The 22,898-nt window shown below is 49.8% G+C and overlaps 1 protein-coding gene across 7 annotated transcripts in view; it reads right to left on the reverse strand.

The window, feature by feature from the left end:
- The window catches only part of IL15 (interleukin 15), a 1,104,687-nt gene that overhangs the window by 1,015,980 nt on the left and 65,809 nt on the right, over positions 1–22,898 (reverse strand). For 3 of the 7 annotated variants that reach the window (XM_069631191.1, XM_069631189.1, XM_069631190.1), the window contains exon 1: positions 1,831–2,168. The exons of 1 other annotated variant lie outside the window; for it this stretch is intronic. The gene's annotated coding sequence lies outside the window, so the exon portion shown is untranslated. Of the gene's footprint in view, positions 1–1,830; positions 2,169–2,980; positions 3,032–22,898 lie in introns of those variants that run through there. 3 more of the 7 variants (XM_069631187.1, XM_069631184.1, XM_069631185.1) reach the window with 2 other exon arrangements.

Genomic DNA, 22,898 nt, shown 5'->3' on the forward strand with positions numbered 1-22,898 from the left:
AGAGGACAACACATGTTCCCAAATATTAAGAGGTCAGTACGAACAGCAGAGGATGAGTACATGGGCAGTCCACCTTAGAGGGGTTGGGGATCAATGCAGCGGGGGAGGGGGTTACTGGCATCACTGCACTCATTTGAGAATGGGAGCAACCCATGCAAACTGCCAGGTGTACCAAGAGCCTCAGCACGCCGGCACATGGCGAAAATTGCACAATCATGTCATACTGTGCCTTCAACCCTCCCTTCAAGGAATAGGCCAGGGTGCTCATGTTAACTCAATTCACTACTGCGTCAAGCAGTTGCCAGTATCTCTCAATGGGAACATATCCTCAGTCTAAGTAGTAGGGGGAGCTCACTGAAGGTGGCAACCATCAGCGAGTAGTGGCAGTAGATACATGGTGCATCTAAGTAGAAAAGTACTGGCAGGAACCATAAGGGTACTGTGCAGCCACCAGTTTGGAACAACTGCTCCCAGACGTATCAGACGTCTGGGAAGCCCTGTAACGACACAAGAGGGTGTTAGGGGTGCTGGAAGCCCTTTCCACCCCCAATATTGAGGGTGGTTAAAGAGAATGTTTAGAATGAACAAACGAGTCACAAAAATTGAAATTGGAAGAACATATTTACAATTAGAAAATTAACCAAGAATGTTGAAGCCTGTGAGGACAGACATTCTTAGATCTAGAACAAATATGGTCTGGGCGGACCCAAATGTGGAGAGAAGTACAAAAAACGAGGGGAAATAAAAGTTATTTGTTATAGTGGAAAGATAAATGAGGGATAGAGGGGTTATAGAAAACTAAAGCTCTGAACAATAATACCCACAATGGACAAAAAGCAATGGTACAGAGTGGGTGGGTAAGAAACTGAAGAAAGGGACATGAAAGAGATAGTTGAGAAGATGACAGAATGAAAAGTGTAAAACGATGTGCTGAGAAAATAGTAGAAATTGTGATGAGAAAGAAAGGGTGGAAAACGTGATGGGGAATGTCGACTGTTAGGTGGGTAGAAGCCCCAGCACACAGAACAACCACGTACTAACAGGGGGGTGGGGGGAGTTAGGAAGCCAGGCCCCAGCACAGAATCCTGAGACGGTAGCATGATACAGATCACCTGTAAGTTAACTCCAGCTAAATAAAGCATGCAGACAACTTAACTACCCACTATACGCATTTAGCTTGTCTCCTCTTTTAAGGGGAAGGGTTCTAGAAACTCTTTGTGGTTGGGGGAGGTGGGGTCATCACCTGGATTCTGGAAATGTAATGTATTGTATGGGTTCTGCGGCAGGAGGAAGCATGTGTGGTCTGTCAATGCTAAGCATATCCCATGCCTACACAAAGGGCTTTGTCCTTGCATTCGGGCACCTCGTGTTTGATGGGAAAAAGAAAACATGCACCAAAATCAAGTATAAAAATACATAACTGCGCGGCCTAGTCATGCTTCCCACCAAGACATGTTATCTTAGATGGCGTAGTCTGCTTTGTGTGGCAGTGTCACCCATAGCACTGCAATGCCCCCGTCGAGTTGATTTTAGATTAACGTTGCATTTGCAAATGTAACTTACTGTTAACAGTTGAGCCAGCAATGTCCATTCCTCCATGCCCAGCACTTCAGGAAGCAAGGCTGGAAATCCCTGGCTGCCCTGTGAGTTTACATGCTGCGCTCATGCCAACAGCAACACACGCTAGGTCTTCTGATCTTCAGGGCTGTGTGGTGGATTACCAGTAGACGCTGAACAGTAGATTGCCTTCAGACATCCACCCACCAATTCATACATGGACTACCCCTGCCGCCTAATCGCCCCCGGCGAAGAGCTGTCACAACTACTTACTTAGCAGCACGGCTGCTCGCTGACACCCAGAGGCAATCCTCAGGCGGGAAGCAGGTTTCTACAGCTGACTCGAGGAATCAGAAGTGGGACCTTCCTAGCTGCCCCGCCTCGTAAACTCCTGTCACAGGGAACTAACACTCCAGCCTGCCGCTGTTGTTGTACGATACCCTGCGTTCCCTTGTCACGCTGCTTGTTGGCTGCAGCCTTCTGAGGGTGGGCGGGGTATCCAAGTGGGCGTGGCCCGAAGATTGTCGAACACTACCTCCCCCATGCTGCCATGGGGATGCAGGATACCATGCAACACCGGCTCCAGGCCAGGGGTCTCCCCCACACTAATCCGTCCAAGAGGCGGTGCAGAAACAGTGCCTTCCCCTCCAGCAGGCTCCTCCTCCCACCGTAGGGGAGACAGCACGGCAGTGAGCAACACAATGAGTTGTCACGGACGCACGACCTTTGGCTGCTGGGATTTATAGGCGCGTACTTACAAGACGAAAACATAAGTTACAACAGAAAATGATGGGTGCCCCGGCCGGGTCACAAAGGACCAAATACCCACTCGGGCCTGAGATGACCACCTCCCGGCTGTACCTCCAGTCACTAAAATATAGGCAGACTGGCAGGGACACGCCCATTTTTTTAAATTTACTGCGCCACAGGTCACAGTCTCTTTCGTTGATATATTTTTACGAAATAGCGCCAACCTTGGCCAGAGTCCGTCTGAGGGTCGTATGGGGCTGTTGTGTTAGTGGATGATCCGTCAGTCGCCAGAGCCTGGAGGAGGGCAGTTGACGTGTTCTGGACTTTGCACCGTTTAGTAGATTCTAGTTCCTCACTGGGAACCCGAAGAAGGCCATTTTCCTCACGGTCAACAGGTTACAGAATCGCTTAATTTGCCACGTTTGCTCTTCAAACAGACAACACCCCCAGCCACCTGTCATTTACTGCAATGTGTCTCATAGCCTAAGCAACTTTTTCAGAAAAACAAACCCACAACCTGGAGCAGCGTCAACAACAATGTGTCCAAATTAGTAACGTATCCATTTGTCCCTTAACACTATTTTTCATGAAATGTTTTTTTTTAAACAGTTCACGTTACCATCTTCTCAAGGGAAATACACGCACGAAGATCTTGAATCTAAGCCAGTCTTACCTGTGATGCATTTCATTAACACCTCCCTGCCAAGTTTCCCAGTTCTATGCGGGACACCCGGAGGCAGTCTAGCTTTTTGCTTACAATTGCATGCTGGAATTTGTAGTTTCGTTTATCCCATTGCAAGGGTGGGCCTACAAGTCTCTGCATGCAATGGGCAGGGGAAATCCAGGACTGCTTCAATGGAAATGGAAAACTTGGCAGCTATGGTGGTTTCATGTGATTATTTTATCTGCTCCTGAGGTGGTGGAAAAAGCTACGATCATAGTAAACTATAAAAAATCATAACTATGGCACCTCAAATTTCTCTGAAACGTGGCAGCGTTCATCCACACATGCCCTTTGGGCTGACTGCACAAAAATACCCAGACTCCATGTTAATGGAAAAGGTCGTTTTAATGTAACAGGCTATGGCTTACAAACTGAGTTAACCTGGCCCCTTGGCCTTACAGACTAAGCAAAACGTTAAACATGTAGGTAAACCCACTTCCTTCCGCCCCTCATTCCCTCCCTTCAAATATTCCTTTCCCCTTCAACACCCCCACATCTTTCCAAACTTTATCCATGTCCTCTCCCCAAGCCACTGCCCGTATTTCTTCCCTACCTCTTCCCCCGTATTGTTACCCTCAGCTAGCCTGTCCATCCAAACAGCACTAACCACCCTCCTTACCACGATCATAATCCTTCTGCTTCACCATCAGTTAACCAACTGTGTCCCCGGCTACCGCTCCACTATCCCCAATCTCCCCAATGTCTGATGCCCCCCAAACTCCCCATCAATCTCTTCAAAGAAAACAAGGCTGACCTGCCATATCAGCAACAGAGAAACACCCCAGTACAAATAAATCTTGCTTTCTGCCACCCTGACCTGTCACCAAAAAGAAACCACCTAATCTCCTTATTACTCACCTCACCTTAACCTGCACACCCCTTGCAGGAAAAAAAAAACAACCTTCTAACCAAAGTTAACAGGGTGTGTGGGTGGGCAACACGTAACAGCGTTAACTGCCAAATGTTCCTGACTTTTCCGGCACCCACATAAATAACCTAAGGACGCAATCTATCCCCGGCGCGCTGGTCGGGTGCAGCGCTCAAAATCTCCCCAGGGAGGAACACGTAATGCATGCTCCCAGGGCCCCCCTTTGGGCTGACTGCACAAAAATACCCAAACTCGCCGTTAGTGGAAAAGGTTTCTTTAATGCAATGGGCCATGGCTTACAAACTACATTAATTTGACCCTTTGGCCTTACAGACTAAGCAAAAAGTTAAACATATAGGTAAACCCACTTCCACCCCCCCATTCCCTCCCTTCAAATATTCCTTCCCCCTTCAACTCCCCCACATCTTTCCAAACGTAATCCATGTCCTCTTCCTGAGCCACCGCCCGTCTTTCTTCCCTACCTCTTCCCCTCTCTTGGAACACTGGGCTAGCCTGTACGTCCAAACAGCACTAAACACCCTCCTTACCGCGATAATAATCCTTCGGCTTCAACCAACCATAATTTAACCAACTGTGTGCCCAGCACCAGAAAGACCATCCTCAGAGGTGTTCTTTCTGCCCCATTCCCCTATTATCTTCCTATTTAAATATTTCTTGAACTGTTCCATCACTTTCCCTTCTTTTTTTCTTTTCTTTTTTTTAAACATTCCCCCACCCAACAACCCTAGTACTAGACATAAAATCCCCACACTGAGAGAACCGTTCTTTATTTCCTCCTCTTCTGTAATTTACCCTCCTTCCTTTACCTCTAACACTACCCCTTACAATTGCCCGCAACGCCACCATAGCGTTTCTCTTCCCTTTCTTCTACCGATAACATGCCTAGCCAATCCCATCATAGAAGGCCCTTCTGTAACGTCATAACTAAAATTGACCTCCAACTACCATGGCAACCTTACTTCACTACACAATCATAATAGCCAATTATCCCCTCCAATCCCCACCAACAAAAATCACAGGGAAAAACACCATACCCGAACGGCACTAAAACATTTATACCCTTACGTTAAAAGATACCCCTCATACATCAACCAGTTCCTTATTCTCTTCTTCAGAACACCACCTCCTGCTGCATCTGTGAAAGAAAAGACAAATTGAGCACCACACGTAATTGGACTTCAGCCACCTTACTGCACCCTGTTACTCCTCCTCTTCCCATACCCAACGTTTGTCACCATAAACCTCACATTACCTTTTGCCTCCCAATATTTCCTTGCACCTCAGAACCCTGCACCTCCTCCTTGCTCAGTAAGTCCCCTTTCTGGCAAATCTCCCCCAAACCCCATAATGTTTCCCGTGCTACTCATACTCTCACAACCCAACCCCTTACCACGTTATACCATTATCCTATTCTTCCACCTGACCCAAGAACCAGAACCTATTCTTATTTTTTACATGTCTGCCCAATACTCTGTTTCATAACAGAGTACCGCTGTCCCTCCCTACCCCATTGCAGCCAAATAACTTCTTTTCCCTTCTCATCTATTAGGTTTATTTGATTATTATTTTTCATACCAACTTCACTGTCCCAAACCTCCTGCAATTAAGCCATCATATCTCTGTACCAACACCCTTATTATGCACTGCCCCCTTGGACTCCACACCCCAAAACCTTTTCGTCCAGCCTCGTCTAACATCTCCCCCTCTAACCTGCTAAACCCCCACATGTGGATGCTTGCTTGATAAGTTCAATGCCACATGCAGAGTGAATTATAAAAATAATACATTTCTGGGGGCGTGGCCTGGCGAGAGCCCGGCAGAGACGTCACTCTCCACATTTCAGCATGAAAAGCCACCTTCAGTGTTAAAGAACCATAGTACTGGTGTCGGGAGGGCTAACTGCCCCACAGGGGATTGTGCTAGGAAGCTGTACCATCTGGAATACTTGGAACGGCGGCCTAGTGGCGAACTTCGATGTTGGGGTATCTCCAGGATGGCGGATTTCTGCAGGTCGCCAGGCTCGGAGTGAGGTCCAGAGCCAAAACTTCAAGGTGATAGGCAGAGAGGAAGCCCTGCTGTGAGCCCAGGAGCAGCTTTCTTGGGGCTGGATTGTGTGGTGGGTCTGTGACCCCGGTTGCCCCCTCTGCTCCCCCGTGCTGGATGATTTATACCCAGGAGACGGTGTGTACGATCCGGCTGGAGCGCTGGATGTCAGTGTGCTCAGGGATCCTCGGTGACCAGGGCACTCAGCGGTCCATTGAACGGACAAAGGGAAGGCAAATGCCCTCACCCGGTGACAAGATGGTGGAGCTTGTTGGCTCTTTGTGACAACCTGGTGAGCATGTGGCCCTGAAGCGTAAGTGAAGCGGCGGGTAGGAGCGGCGACGGAAATGTCACACTCAGGGGCCCTTAACTCAGAAGGCAGCAGTAAGGAAGATTTCATAGTTGTGGCCCTGATCTCCATGGGCGGATTGAGTGGGTAGCGGTAACACAGCCCCCCCAGTTGAAGTTGCATCTTATTGATCTTCGCCTCAAGAGGTTCCCCAGAATCATTGGTAGGAGAGTGTGGGAGCAAGGGAAGTGTCACCCCATACTGTGAGGCTGACACTGGAGGTGCCTGGATGCTGTTGCCTGCATTACTTTGAGGGGGCCGGGGAACAAGTATACTTTAAAATGACGCCTGGTAAATTGAATGAGAAATCCTCTTCTACAAAGTGCCTGCTACAGTGTGCTAAAACTACCCCAGCGGGTGCAGATGACCCGGCACAGCTGTCAACGACTGAAGACTACCTACCATCAATTAAAGGAGACATAACCCGTTTGCTGCAGTCTATTCAAAAAGATATGCAGCGACACTACAGGAGGGTGGACTATGATGCCCAAATCTACTCTAAAATTTGAGCCAGTGGTTTGGCGAGGGTTCTCCCAGGTTTCATACATCAAGACCAGACCGGATTTATCCCTGGCAGACAGGCACAAGGCAATAAGAATAGAGCAATAGACATAGTAGAATGGGCACAACAGGACAGCCAACCTCTTGCAATGCTGTCTGTTAATGCAGAAAAGGCATTTGACAGGATCAACTGGGCCTTTATCAAGGAGGTACTATAGGGCTTTCCATCCCACCATGAGAGTAAAGCTGAATTGGGTGTCTTCCTCCATTACTATTTGCATTATCAATGGAGCCGTTGGCGCAAAAGGTTAGGCTACACAAAGGTATCCAGGGAGTGGCATTTGATAGTACCCACCATAAATTGGTGTTATACACTGACGACCTTCTGATTTTTATGAGGAGCTCCAAAATCACTCTGCCACACAAAGTGTCCCTCTTAGACTAATTTCGTAAGATATCTGGGTTCAAAATACATTTTTTTTTTTTTTTTAAATGTATTTTATTTTATAACGACCACACAGTGCAACAGAACATAAATAGAACACATCAAGCCACAACAAAGGCCAAACAACAGATATGAAAAAGAAAAGAAAGAAAAAACAGAACAGAATTAACTTAACAATCCCCTTCCCTCCCCCCTATGAGCCTGTAGGGTGTCCACCATCATTGTCCGTTCCGTGTGGTGGGGTTCCGTCGCTCTCAGATCCAGCCGAGGTCGACCCCGTACTAAACAGTTCAGCCAATAGCACCTTCCATGCCGTGAGGGAGCTCACCTCTTCCTCCCCTCCCGCTCTGCTGGCCTCCCACCATGCTGTCGTCTCGGCGGCAGCCCATTTCTGGAGGTCACGCCACCATACCTCCACCCGTGGCCTCTGACAATTCTTCCATCCCATGGCTATTCTGCGTTTGGCAAGTGTATAAGCCAAATCTTTAAGCTTCTCCACGTGCCGAAGCTTGCGCGCCCTGGGGTACCCTCCAAGCAAACAGGCCCAGGCCGAATCTATCTTAAGTACAATGCCCCTCCCTGCCAGCTTCTGCGCCACTTCACTCCAGTAGGTTGCAATCACAGGGCAGGCCCAGAACATGTGAATCATATCAGCGTTCTCTGTGTTACACTTGGGACACGCCTGGCGCCCAGCGTCTCGAAATCTGGAAATTCTCAGGGGGGTCATGTATGCCCTATGCGTGATATATAGTTGTATCTGTTTAAACCTGGCATTCCTCGATACTTTTTTGTGGTACCCCAGGGCGCGCTCCCACTGCCCATCCGCCATCGGGGCCCCCATCTCTGTCTCCCATTCCAACCTCAGGTACCCCAAATCCTTCCCAACCTTTGCCATCAGCATCTCGTACAGCCTGGAGACCTCATGCCCGCCCTCAGATGCGTCATACATAATCTCCAGCGTCGCATCCGGCTCGTCAGCCAATACGGTCTCGGGCCAAGTGCTCCGGACCTCCCTGACCACTCTGTGGAACGTCATGTATTGCCCCGCATGCAGCCCCGCCCCCGCCTCCAGATCTGCGAACTCCGCCAAGGCCCCATCCTGCCAAATGTCCCCCAAAGTGACCAGCCCCACTGACTCCCAGTATGTTCGCAGGATGGCCCTAAGCTGTCCGTCTTCCCCTGCCAAGGCCACCAGCGGCAGCTGCGGCATGCACGGCAGGGGATCCCCCATCATCCGGCAGGCTCTTCGCCACATGTTCCTGCCCAACGCTAGCATCTTAGGACGCCCCCTCATCCATGTGCTGGATACCCAAATAATCTCTCGCAGGTAGAAGGGGGAGCAGTCCTTTCCCAACAGTCTATGTTCCGGGGTTTCGTCGTCCGAAAGCCACTTGGCCACGTACTGCAGCTGCGCTGCCACGTAGTAGGCCTCAAAGTTCGGCAGCCTCACGCCGCCTTTCTCATAAGCCTTCTGCAATTTCCACAATGCGACCCTGTTACGCGTGCCCTGCCATAAGAAATCTCTACATACCCCATGTAGTCTAGCAAAAAACCCCTTGGGTATCATGTATGGAATGTTATTGAAATAATGCAGCAGCCTAGGTAGCACGACCATCTTAAGCATAGCACCCCGGCCCATCATCGCTAAGGGTAGTTTCTCCCAAAACCTCATGCACTTCTCGATCCTCCCCACTGCCAATTCAGTATTGTGCCTGTGTTCCTCCCCGGTCGTGTGATATACGTCTATGCCAAGGTACCGAAAGGTGCTTGTCGCCCATGGGATTCGCAATACTGGCAACCTCTCAGCCGGTATCCCCACATAGCCGCCCAGCGGGAACAGGGTGGATTTCCGAGGGTTGACCGCTATACCAGAAAGCCAAGCAAACCTCTCCATCACCTCCAAGACATATTGCAAGTTCTCTTCAGGGTATTGGAGGTACAACAGCATATCGTCGGCATACAGGGATATCAGATGGCTCCCCCCCCCCACCTCCATGCCCACCGGGTCATACTGTTGCCGGAGGTAAATTGCCAAGGGCTCAAGGGCCAGGATGTACAACATTGGGGACCAAGGACATCCCTGCCTGGTGCCTCTACCTAACTGCCACCTATCCGACACTACTGCACCCGTACGAACTCTGGCTAGAGGCGCGCTATATAATAATTTGGCCCACCTCCTGTACCCTGGCCCCATTCCGAAGTGATCCAGTGCCGCCAACAGCCACGGCCAACGAACAGAGTCGAACGCCTTGACCGCATCCAGCGCCACTATCGCCATTTCGCCGTCTTTGCTACATCCCCATTCGACCACTCTGTGTAGGCGTCTATGGTTGTGGGTAATGTTCCTGTCCGGGACATAGCCCGTCTGGTCAGGGTGAATCAGCTTGCCTATCACTCTCCTCATTCTAGCCGCCAAGACAGCTGTTAGGATCTTGCTGTCCTGGTTCAGCATTGACAAGGGTCGATAGGAGCCGCAACCGTGTCCCGGTGTATTGTGCTTGGGGAGTGGCACTATGACCGCTTCCCTGAGTGATTCTGGTAGCTGTCCCAGCTCAAACGCCTCATTAAACATGTCCAGCATGGGTGGGAGTACCTCCTCCCCATACGCCTTATAAAACTCGCTGGGGAACCCGTCCGCCCCCGGGGCCTTGCAAGTGGGCAGCTGTCGCACTATTTCTCTGAGCTCTTCCAGAGTGATCGGAGCATCCATCTCCTCTCGCTCTTCATCGCTGATTCTGGGCAGGCCTATATCCCTGAGTACTTCATCTATCTCCTCTCGGCTCCCCCCTTCCCGATCTTCATACAATGTTTGGTAGTATTCTGCGAATGCCCCATTTACCCCTTCTTGCGTATTGATCTCCGCACCCCCTTCAGTGATGACCGATCGGATCGGAGCCCTAGGGGTTTCGCTCTTATATAGCCAAGCGAGGAGCCTGCCTGTCTTGTCCCCACCCGCATGCAACCTCTCAATGTACTTCGTATAATTCAGGTTACAAAGTCTGTCCCAATGCCCAGAGCACCGCTGCTGCAGCTCAGTAACTACTTCCACATCGGTCCCACCCTTCTCCAATTCTTTTTCCAGCTCGATCTCGGCCTCTCGCAGGTCGGTCAGGATTCCGCCCATTAATCCCTTGGACTTCGCGATAGCAACTCCCCTCATCACCACCTTAAAAGCCTCCCACAAAGTACCAGCCGATTTGACACTCCCTGTGTTCGACTCAAAGTACGCGACTATCTCCTCCCTCATGTCCTCCTTGAATACCGGATCCCGTAGCGCTTCCGCCCGAAGGCGCCATGTTGGAATCCGTGCACGTGGGGGGCGCAGCCGCCAATGCATGATTAGGGGCGAGTGGTCCGAGAGGACCCTCGCCCTGTAGTCAATCTGTTCACACTCCGTAAGAATGTCTGGAGTGGCAAAAAAGTAGTCGAGCCTCGTGTGCAGATGGTGCGGAGCCGAATAGTGCGAATACTGCCTCCCACCCGGGTGTCTCGCTCTCCACACGTCTACCAGGCCTAGATCCGCTAGCAGCGACTGCAACACCTTGGCCGCTGGGCTGGGCCTAACCATTTTGTCATCCGACCTGTCCTCCCTGGGGTTAAGCACACAATTAAAGTCTCCACCCCAGATTACTGTGCTCCCCATCCCTTCACCGAGTCTCGCGCACAGTGTCTTGAAGTAAGTCGCCGTGTCCTGGTTGGGCGCATAAGTGTTTATGATACAGACAACTCTACCTTCCACAATCCCCCGAACCATGGCCAGCCGCCCGTCCGACTCCACAACCTCCCCCAAGAGCTTGAACGGGACATGTGGTGCAACCCAAACCAGCACACCCCTGGCATACGCAGAGAATGTGGATCCAACCACTGTCCCCCTCCATTTTCTCCGCACCATTTCAAGTTTATCCCGTGTCAAATGCGTCTCCTGTAACAAGGCCACGTCTATCCTCTGCCTCTTCAAATACAACATGACCTTATTACGCTTCAGGTAGCTATTCAACCCTCTAACATTCCATGTCAATACCTTAAGGTCTCCCATGATTTATCCGTAGCTCCCACTTCCCCCTCTGGTCTGATCGCCTCCCCCCAGTCCCGACTACATCCCTTCTCAGTTTCTTCCCCAGGATCACATAACAACTAACACCCCCCACCCCCCTAACCCAACCAACCGCCCAGCTCCATCCCTGGATCTCAGGCATCCCCGTGTTCGGTTCTCTACGGAAGCCCCCGTAGAGAACCCGACAGGGTGTCACACCCCACACAGTGACTAACCTAACCACACACTGGGGTACGAATAAAACGGCCCTCGGATGCCCCCTACACATTTATATCCGCGCTCGCGGACCATGTTCGAAACAGTTAAAAAGTGCATCCCCATCACAAAGTGGCAAAGACTATATTCCAGTCCAAGTGTTCATAGTCCGCCAGGCCCACTGTTTCACTTAACTCTCCCTGCTCCGTCCGCCATCTGCTCATCAGGCTCCTGAGGGCAGTTCTGCGCATCGAGCCATTCCATGGCCTCCTCAGGGGTGTCGAAAAACAGCGTCTTAGCCTTGAAGAAGACCTTAAGTTTGGCTGGGTAGAGTAACATATACTTGAAACCGGCCGTCCGCAGGCGCCTTTTGACCGCCCCAAAGTTCATCCGACTGCGCTGCACTTGTAGAGTGTAGTCGGGGTAAGCAGTGATGGTTGCCTCCCCTCGCCGTATGGTGCCCCCTTTACGAAAATGTTCCAGAATCTTCTCCCGGTCTTTGTAGTTGAGGATCTTGGCGATCACGGGCCTGGGCGGATTACCCGGCGGTGGCCTTCTGATCAGGGCCCTGTGTGCCCTCTCCACTGCAAATCCCTGCGTTAGGGCACCTCCGGTGATCTCCTGCAGCAGCAAAGTCTCAATAAAATCTGTGGGATTCTGGCCCTCAGCTCCCTCCGGTAGGCCCACAATCCGGATGTTGTTTCTGCGGGCCCGACCTTCTGCCTCCTCAGCCCTGCTCTCCAGGTTGCCTACCCTCTGCACCAGGGCATGGATCTCTCGTTTGTGCGCGGTGCATTCCGCCACAGTCGGGCCCATCTCCTTCTCCAGGGTCTCTGTGCGCTCGGCCAGGGTTCGCACATCTTGCCTCAGGAGGTTCACGTCCTCCTGTACCGCCCCGACCTGAAGTTCCATCGCAGTTTTCAGTTCGGCCACCGCAAGTTGGAGTTTGGTCTCCCATGTCGCCTTCAGGTCTGCGATCGCTGCCAGGACCTCCTGGTTCGTTCCTCCTGCGGCCATCTCCTTGGGCTGGGCCTTCTCTTTACTCCTGGTCCCCTCGGTGCCAGGCGATGTCTTGGCAAATTCGTCGAGCGTGGGCTGTTTATTCTTCGCCCTCAGGAGCTTGCTCGTCATATCTTCGATCAGGAGCGTCCCTTCGATCTCGCTTAGGCCCCAGGCCTGGGGGCACTATGTCCCCCCGTCGCCACACAGTTTCGGCTACCTCCAGTCAAGCTTGCTTTCGCTGGATCGCGCTGAACGTGAACTGAGGGAATCGCCTCCAGAATCCGGTCCCCGATCCTTTGTCCCAACATCAAGCGACGGCAGCCATTTTGTCTGCCGGCGAAGCTCCGGCCCAAAAACTTCACGCGGCTCCTGAGTACACAAGCGCTGCACAATCCCGTATGAGAATGCATCCACATGTGCAGCCGAGCTTCGCATTTACAGTCATCACCGTCTATGCCACATCGTAGCGGCCGTTGCGCGGATTCAGCCGGATAATGTTCGGATCAGCGGGAGCTCCCGTTCAGGCACGTCCTTTCACATGGCGTCCAAGCCACGCCCCCTGGGTTCAAAATACATTATACTAAATCACACATACTCAATGTATCAAAACAGCATGGTACGGTCGCTGGCCTGCAGTCAAATTTGAACTTTGTATTGTACTTATCATATGTATAGTGCCAATTTTACCATTATTGTAGTATCAATGCACTGTTAGTAGGAACACCCCACTTTTAGATACCAAAACAGTCATTCTGCGTAGCAAACATTGGGTGGACATAGAACAGCAGGGACTGGGGGCTCCTTTGCATGAGTGGCGCCGTCAGAGTACTAGGCAGGGCTGTACTACAATGCTCCAGTCGACAAGGGCGACACTGATGCTTTGGGATAGGGCAGTCAAGAAATACTCTTGCAACATTTCCTTCACCTCTTACTACAATCTGGGGGAATCTGGATTTCCCGCCAGGGCTACATTCTGGCAGGTTGTGGGGGTTTACAGCGTTTAGGCCAACTATTCGATAGGGGATCATTTGCTGTCTTTTGATGGGTGCAAACAGGCTTTTATTATTGACATTGACTGATAAATATGAGTATATACTTCTCCAGCAGAGGGTCTGACATGGATTCACATGCTCATGAATATTCCCTGTCGTCAGGCTGAGAATCCTTGGTACAAGAAAAAACAATTTGACTTTAAAACTGTATTTATCCTCTAAACCAATCACTGTCCTCTGGGTCATACTGCCACATCCAATGACAGTCCTCTCTCTAAGCCCCGCCTCTGGCACCCATTCTCAGATTTTTACTGCACGCTTCAGTGTTGGGAGTCCTTGAGTTTGCTTACCGAGCTATTTAGTACGTTTTTCCAGATTTTGTCACAGAAAAGTAACATTTTTGTGTCCAATAGCCCTTGTGCTCTTTTCCTCATCAGCCGGCAATGGGGATCCGTTGTCGGTAAAGTTTCGCACCCCTCCAGGGCGAGGATTCATTGAAGTTTCCAGAATGCCACCTTGGGCTTACTTTGCGCCATCCGACCATGTCAGAGGAAAAGAAGGAGGGAAGGACCCTCTTCAGGCCCTGCACCAAATGCGAACTATGAAATGTCTTTGTGGAAGACACTGGTCCAGGTTCCGGTTCAAGGCCCTCAGGGTAGAAAAGGGTGGGGTGCGAGGAAGCCCTGAAACAGCCCTCCAAAGTTGACTTCAACCCACGGACATTTCATCCACAGACAACGACGACCAAGAGTGCGTTCATGTGGTCCACGAGGAGGCCGATGATGACGGCGCAGGGCTTAGCGATCCATCGCTCCATCCTCAGCCAAGGGACATTTCCTGGACATTCCCTCGACCCTCCATGCCCTGGTGACAGAGATTCAACAGAGGTTGCCACCAACACTGGCACCCTGGAGGACGATGAATCAGCACATTTGCATGCTCCTCAGAGTTTCTCCATCGGATGAGGTGGGATCGTTCCACTCCAGGATCTTCAGAGTCTCCGAGCTGTTCCAGCTGGCGCCTGAGGAAACAAAGAAGGAGGGTTTCTTGTATCAGTGGCGAGAATCCAAGAGAAAGACTATCATGCCAGTACCCTTTCTGGACCACATTTGGGAGAAGGTCCTGGCCCTCATGAAGAACCCATGCACGGCTCCAGCCAAGTGAGACAGGTTGGCGAATAAGTACAGGGTGCCGGACACCGCACCCAAGTGCCTGAGGTCTCAACTGTCACTGCATTCGGTAGTATTGGCTGCCGCAAGGAACCGTTCAGCTAACCTGGCTCATCATCATCAGTCCCCCGGACAGCGAGGAAAAGAGGATGGATGCACTGGGGAAGAAGGTCATTTACATAGCGGCATCTACAATCAAGGCAACCAATGCCCAGGCTATCTTGGCCCGGTATGACAGGGAGATGTGGTACAAGCTGGGCCCGATCCCGGAGTTCCTCCGCGATGACAAGAAAATGGAGCTCTCACCCTCTTTCAGGAAGGGAAAGTGGCGTTGGACCATGCCATCTCGGTGGCAGTGGACATCGCCGATACAGGTTTCCGGCAGATGGGAAACAGAGTCTGCCTTTGTCGGCAGGAATGGTTGAAGGCCACTAACTTTTGTCAGGACGTCCATGTGAAGGTGCTGGACATGCCTTTTGATGGCAAGAATCTGTTTGGGAAGGCGGTCGACGAGTCCCTCCAAAGACCGATATGGAGATGGCACATTCCCTAGGCACCCTTCAGCAGCATTGCTCATCTTATTTTCGCTCCTCCAGGGGAAAGTCTAGCAGATCGTCTAAAGGTTTCTCCACATCTTACATGCAACCTCCCCGATCCTCCACGCAGGAGGCCTACAGGAGCCACTCCCAGGCCTACGGTAACAGAAGCCAGCATTGCCATCGCCTGCAGGGCAGAGCCCCAGCACCCATGTAGGCCTGAACCGGTCAAGAGGTCGGGCCCCCACTCTTGCACCCCGGTGGAAGGCCGGCTGATGAGATTTGTCAGCAAGTGGAAGAAGGTCACCACCGAAAGATGGGTGCTGGACGCTCTCGCCCAGGGGCACACCTTGGAGTTCGAACGCAGGTGCCCTCATATTCCACCAGTTCCCCAACAGGAACAACATATTCCTCAACTCCTGGCGGAAGTGTGAGCCATTTTACACAAAGGGGCGATAGAACTCGTTCCCCACCGGCTTCAGGGCTCCGGAGTCTATTCCAGATAGTTTCTGGTAAGAAAGAAGACAGGGGTTGGAGACCAATCTTGGACCTAGGCCGCCTGAACAAGTACCTGAAGTCCCAAAAGTTAAGGCTGGTCACGTTGCAGCACATGCTTGGCCAAATGGAAGAAGGGGATTCTTTGATGTTGTGGGACCTGGAGGATGCTTACTTCCATGTCCCCATTCACAAGAAACATCGAAAGTTCCTATGGTTCGTGGTGCAGGGCCAGCACTACCAGTTCAAGGCCCTGCCATTCATCTTGAAAGCAGCCCCAAATGTGTTTACAAAATGCCTGGCACCGATGGCTGGCATTCACGTATACCCATACCTGGACGATTGGCTGATACGCGCCTGCTCTCGGGAGCTGGCCGACGAGCACACAAAGGGGGACCGTCTGACTGCTGATGGAGCCGGGATTCTCCATGAACTATCCGAAGTCCTGCTTGATGCCATCGCAGAATGCACTGTTCCTCTGCGCCAGACTCAACACAGTGTCTTGTCTGGCGTCGCCCTCGGAGGAGAGGCTCGTGGCCATTCAAGGAAGGGTGCAAAAACAGTTGTCGGCGAAGACGTTCATGGTACAGGACAAGTAGTCGCTGCTGGGCATGATGTTGTCCTGCATCTACCTTGTCTGTCTCTGCAGATTGCAGATGCGACCCCTACAGGAATTCTTGGATGCACGTTGGATACAACTTATCTCAAACACTGCCTACCTTTGGACAGACCACACCTGCATTGACTACCTCATCCCCACTACCCAGAGTCCCAAAGCTCTCACTCACGTGCCACCAGCCATAACAAGAAGTTCTAAAAAACTCAATGCAGACAACCTCCGAACCATACCTTAACAACCCATGTCTAGCTCCCCCATTCTCTCAGGATCCTAAAGTGCTATCAGACATCTTCAACAACACACTGACCAATGCTATAAACGCAATAGCCCCACTCGAAAGCAAGAAAGAAAAAAAAATCCTTTCACTGTAACTCCTGCTTCTCGGATGAACTTCAAACTCTCTGCGCACAAAAGCATCAGGTACAAAAAAACTGGCAAGCGGACCCAAATGACTTAAATAAGAACCTCTTCAAACAGATAGCTCTCCATTATAAAAAAGCTATCATCGTAGCAAAAGCTAACTCTTAACGATAGGATCTCCAAGGCCAACTCACAAGCTAAAGAGATATTTACAATCTTTAACGAACTGGTCACACCCCCGGCTAGCACAGATAAAATAATCAAAAGCAAAGCTTGGTGCGCAAGCATCCAGTCTGCAATGCTCAACAAGATAGATCTCCTCCCAAAAAAAATTCACAACCACTGCAAAGCCCTCCCTAACCATAAGACTAACCCTCTCACCCAAGTTAAGCATAGCGATCCCCATCACGCCCAATTCGTCTTTAGAGACACTACCGAACCTGAGGTCCTTGATCTCATCAAACACCTCAAACCATCACTCTTCAAAGGAGACATATGCCCCCCTAAAATGATCAAGGAATGTGCTAAGGACCTCACCCCTCTGGTTACTGCCTTCATTAATGCTTCATTTAGAACAGGCTCTGTACCTAACAGTCTCAAGGAAGCATGGGTACGCCCCCTTCTAAAAAAGACCACATTAGACCCAGCTCAGCCCAACAACTACAGGCCTATAACGACAGTGCCGTTCCTTCTGAAAATTTGGACAAGGCAGCTCACAACCAGATCCAACTATACATATAATACAATTTCATATTGGGTAAAAGACAATCTGGTTTCAGTGTAGGGCATGGAACAGAATCCGACTAACTAGACCTAAAAAATCAAATCTCCCAGATCTTGGACAAAGGTAAACCTGCCCTGAAAGAAGAACAAAAATGTCCTAAGTGCGGGGAGGTGGATGCCGGGATGATCCATATGTTCTGGGCATGCCCGGAGGTGGGAAAATTCCGGAGGAAGTTAAGCTTCAACTATTAGAAAAGGGGATCATGCTAGATGTGGAATCTATATGGGCATGCATGTTAGGGGGTTTTACCAGACCACGCAACTTAAAACATGTATCCAAACTCAAGGACCTGGCCTAATTCCTGGTCAAAAGGAGAATAGCCATGAGCTGGAAAGCAGCCCACAGACCCAGATTAGAAATATGGTGGAACGACCTCCTGAAATGGGCAGAAGCCAAGACAGTAGTATGGTACAATACAGCCAGCAGAGGGGCACTTTTTGCCAATACCATGGTGCACTGACACCAGTTAGAGCGTAAGTGCTTGTGCACAGGTTTAGTAATATGTGTTATTAGGTGTATATGTATAGATCCTTTTTTAAGCTTTTTAATGGTATATAAGATGTATTAAAAATAAATGAAGATGTTAGCTCTCAATAATAGAGTGGTGGTCTAAACAATTTGTGAATTATTCAGATTGTGGTTAATCTGATCTGTTGCAACTTAGGGACGATAAGAAGGGGTAGTTCACCTATCTTTCTTTTCTTTGGTTAACGGGGATAAAACTGAAATCCTGAACAGAAAACCACAATAGCAAAGCTACGTCCCGAATACGCCAACTTTAACATAGATATTTCCACCATCACTGTATCCTCCTCTGTCAAGACTCTAGGTGTCCACATTGATGCAAACTTATCTGTGAACAAACAAGTTGGCACCATAGCCTCCGCGTCAGCTTATAGCACCAAACTTATCAATGCCATTAAACACTACCTATCCGCACCCAACTGCCTTGCAATAGCCAGAGCAACCATAGGCGCCAAACTCGATTATTGCAATGCTCTCTTGGCTGGCACCTCCTCCAAAAACATACAGAGATTACAAACCACACAAAACAATGCCCTACGAGCTGCTATGAGCATCCCCAGAAGAGACCATATATCTCAAGCCAGACAAGTGGCGCGGTGGCTCCAGGTCAAAGACCGCATTACACTCAAAATCCTCACTATCATGCACAGATGCATCAACAGCACAGCTCCCAAATACCTAGCAGAAGCTTTATCTAGAACCACCTCGACGCGCCCTACCAGAACTCAGTACACTAACCAGTTACACATCCCCCGCATCCGGAGAGCTACAGCCGGAGTGCTATGCTTCTCATACATTGCATCAAAACTATGGAACTCTCTCCCTGCCCCACTCAGAGCTGAATCATCCATCTTTGCTTTCCGTAAAAATCTCAAGACCACTCTCCTGAACCAACTCTGTTAGTACTGCCACTGTTCATAATATGTATATTGTAATATAAATGTAATCTATGTACACATATCTTATCTCTACATTTCACATGACAAATGTACAAGTATGTTATAAAAATATGCTCACGCTATGTAACAAATGTCACGTGATATTTTCTGTACCTAAGTATGTTTCTGTAACAAGTGCTACAATGCCTCTGGGCTGTTGTGCGTGATATATAAATACAAAAAAAACAAAAGTGTCTGGAAGTTTTGCAGACAAGATCCCTCTCAATAAGGAGTTCCTGCATGCTGTAGAGTGGTGAGGGGTACACTCGCCCATCACCCAGGGAATGGGATTTCCAACACCACCATACCAGGAGACGTTCAGGTTTCAGGTGGACTGCCTGTTCGTCAAATGGGACAGATCTTTTCGCCATGGTGGTGAACTCCAAATGCCAGATGTTTTCCAGCAGATTTCATGAACCAAGGAGCTTGGGGGACACATTCTCCTTCCCGTGGGAAGGCCTGTTTCTGTATGCTTTCCCCCCGTTTTCTCTCCTGCTACGTGTCATCAACACACTGAGATAGTGTTGATGCAAGATGATACTCATCACCCCAGCATAGCCGAGACAGATATGGCATCCGGACCTGCTCAGCCTGTCAGTGTCGCCTCCAGACAAGTTGCCAGTACTTCCAGATCTGTTCACTACAGAGGAAGGCACAATCTTTCATCACCACACAGGATCGCTGAACCAAAAGGTATGGCTCCTGCACCCTTAAAGTTTGGAGGTTATGCGCTGCCGGCGAACTGCAAGGAAGTCCTCACCAAGGCAAGGGCATTGTTAACGCTAAAGTGCTACAGCTATAAGTGGAAGCGTTTTGCTACGTGGTGCCGGTCACAGAAGATCACCCTTCTGAGGGTCACGGTTCCACTGATCCTTCCATACTTGCTGTCTTTGGCAAGAGCTGGACTGGCTCGCGCATCCATCAAGGTACACCTAGTGGCCATCTCCCGCTACACCAGGTCTCCAGGAAGATCCTCAGTGTGGTCATACAGAGTCGTCAAGGAGTACCTCAAGGTACTTTCCCAATCCTTCCCGCCAGTGAGGGCTCCGACCCCGGCATGGGAACTCAATGTACTTCTAACAAGGCTCATGGGGGTACCTTTCGAACCTATGCATCAAGCCCCACTCAAGTTTCTCTCGTGGAAAACAGCTTTCCTTGTGGCCATCACCTCTGCCAGACATGTGGTTGAGATACAGGCCCTTTCCTGCAAGCAACCATATCTGACTTTCCATAAATCGAGGGTGGAACTGCACACGCACCCCTCTTTCATGCCAGAATTCCACCTCAACAAGCCTTTGGTTTTCCCTTTTTTTCTTCCCGAAACCTTTGTCACCGGCGGAGAGGGCCTTGCATTCGCTGGACGTTGCTCGTGCTCTGAAGTGCTATGTGGCACGCATGAAGAGTTTTCGGAAGACTTCTGAATTGTTTGTGAACATTGGACCTGCAAACCATAGGAAGGCCTTGTCCAGGGCATTCATCTCGAGATGCCTCTCCAGTTGCATCATGCACTGTCATGGCTGGCGAACCAGCCGCGGCCGGGTCGTCCGAGAGCCCACTCTTCCAGAGCAATCGATGCAACGACAGTGTTCCTTTCTGGTGTGCCCCTGCTTGACATCTACAGGGCTGTGATGTGGAGGTCCATGCATATGTTCACAAACTTCTGCTGCATTGACAGGGATTCCAGGGAGGAGTCCAGAGTCGGCCAAGCAGTGTTACACAACCTATTTTTTTTTTATGGGGGGGGTTTCCCCCCAATCTCCCCCTCTTCTCATTTAAAAAAACTTTTTTTTCAAATACCAAACCAAAAAAAAGATAAATAAATAAATTTAAAAAATTCGACCCTTTTATTTTTGATCCTTTTGGTTTCGATCAAAAGGGCATTCGACCCTTTTGATTAGAAACTTTGACCGGACACCGGTTTAAATTACTTACCTGTTACTATTTGTTAGAGAATATTTCATTTATGTGCAATTTTCCCTCCATTTATGGACCCCCCGAACTTTTTGTGTTTGTTTGGCTATCCTAGCCTGACGTTTTCCAGTGGAGCCCAGCCTTCAGCTGAACTCTCCTAGGCTTTTGCTCACTTGTTATGGGGAAACTGGCACGTCCTACAGACTGCCAGTACTGGGATACTATGTTTCCCTTAGTCTTTGACTATGTTGCCCTTTCTTGGTAACTTTTGAACAGTGCACAATGTACCTTCCAGTACTGTGCGCTTGGGTCCCTTTTCGTTTTATGGCCCTAGACACCCTCGAAGAATTTTTAGGTGATTGTACGAGTGTGACTGGGACGAACTGGTGGCAGCAGTTACTTTTCATAATGTTTTACTTCTTTTTACTGGGTCAAACTGCGTTTGGCTCCAGACCGTGGACAGGTCAGAAAATGGCTTAGCCACAAAGTCTTTTGTTCTTTCCCATGGCCATATTGTCCCTTGCCTTCACCCAGGTCGAGTAACCCGGGTTTTCCTTATTTGGGCATGCAGCCTCCTGCGAAACAGATCTCTTTCACAGGCTTCTGCCTGTCACGTATGTGTGCCCAGGAAGCGGGCTAGGACTTTCTGGTCCCAATCTACACTACTGGTGCCAGGAGTGCCATGAATAACAGACCACGTGGACCGTGATTGGTCCACATCTGGGATGCCTGCAAGAGAGCATATCTTCTATTGGAAGTCCTCGATTTTGGTGCAAAGCTAATCTTGGATAAGAGAAGGGTGCCACACATCGGGGTCTGAATGACCCGTGCACCTCCTCATCACGCCAGGTGAAACAGACCACTTTCAAGGTATCTACCAAAGTCGTGACGCTTCGCCACAGTATCCGACGTTTCTCAGCCCCTTACTTCTCTCGGTGGCGGTTACCCTGGAGATTGGGCTCAACAACATGAAAGGTATCGACAACCCAGCCTTTGCCTACAACTCCCAGGAAACCTACTTTTTGCGTGTAGTTCCGACTATTCGGAACGTGAGCTCTGACGGGCTTATGGCGCTCTGCCTCCTGGGTATATTAGGCACTGCAGCGAGAAGGAAGCTGCTTCTGATTAAAGTTGCAACCGGCATCCGAAGTTTAGTCTTCTGTGCCTTCCCAATCATTGCCTTCCCGTGTACCAATTCCTGTTTTTCCAATTACGGACTGCCTTGAGACTTCTCAATTCTTCTGCCTTCCTGTGTACCAGACCTTTGCCTGCTCTACGGTTTCCTTGCTTCCTGATTCTGTACTGTCTTCTGCCTACCTGTGTACCGGACCTTTGCCTGTCCTACGGATTTCTTACTTCCCGATTCTGTACTGTCCTTAGCCTGCCTGTGTATAAGATCTCGCTGCCCGTTTACTGGATTTCCTTCCGTTAAATGCTTACCGTACAGAAACTTCTGTCCTGAATTACCTAACACCGCCTTCAACTGGTTTTCCTCACCTTCCCAGCTGACTCCAAGTACTGGGTACTGTTTCCTTCTTCAATTACAGTGTTCTTTTGTGGATTCCGACTCCATCCCGTTGTTTTGGATTTGCTCCCTCAAGTTTACGCAAGGACGCTTTGCTGATTGTACAGAAAGACTCATTTCTGAAAGTGCACACAGGGACGCCTGGCTGAGAAGTGCACCTACCCGTATCTAGTGCGCCCCTCGTGCCACCCGGGTATAGCATCCCTACTAACCTTCCTGTTTATTGTTTTGTACCTCCGTTGTTCTAACCTGGATTGATTAGGTTATTTCAATTCCTGTTCTGGTAAGACTTTCTTTATTAATTCCTATCTGAATCATCAAAATAGAAGTTAATCTCTTTTCTGTACTTACAGGGGAAATTCCATTTCTGTTCCTTTTCGATTACAAGGGGAGTGGGTGACCCAGGTACTTTCTGCTTTTGAGAGGCTTTTTTCTTGTGGTGATCTTTGCTCTTCCCAAATATTTACCAATTGTCTTTTTCTTTTAGCTGGGTCCATGGCGGTGTGTTCTCCCTGCTCTTTGGGGTGATCGGTCT

Source organism: Ambystoma mexicanum, chromosome 6q, assembly GCF_040938575.1.
Source record: "Ambystoma mexicanum isolate Mex_15411 chromosome 6q, UKY_AmexF1_1, whole genome shotgun sequence".
Lineage (NCBI taxonomy): Eukaryota > Metazoa > Chordata > Amphibia > Caudata > Ambystomatidae > Ambystoma > Ambystoma mexicanum.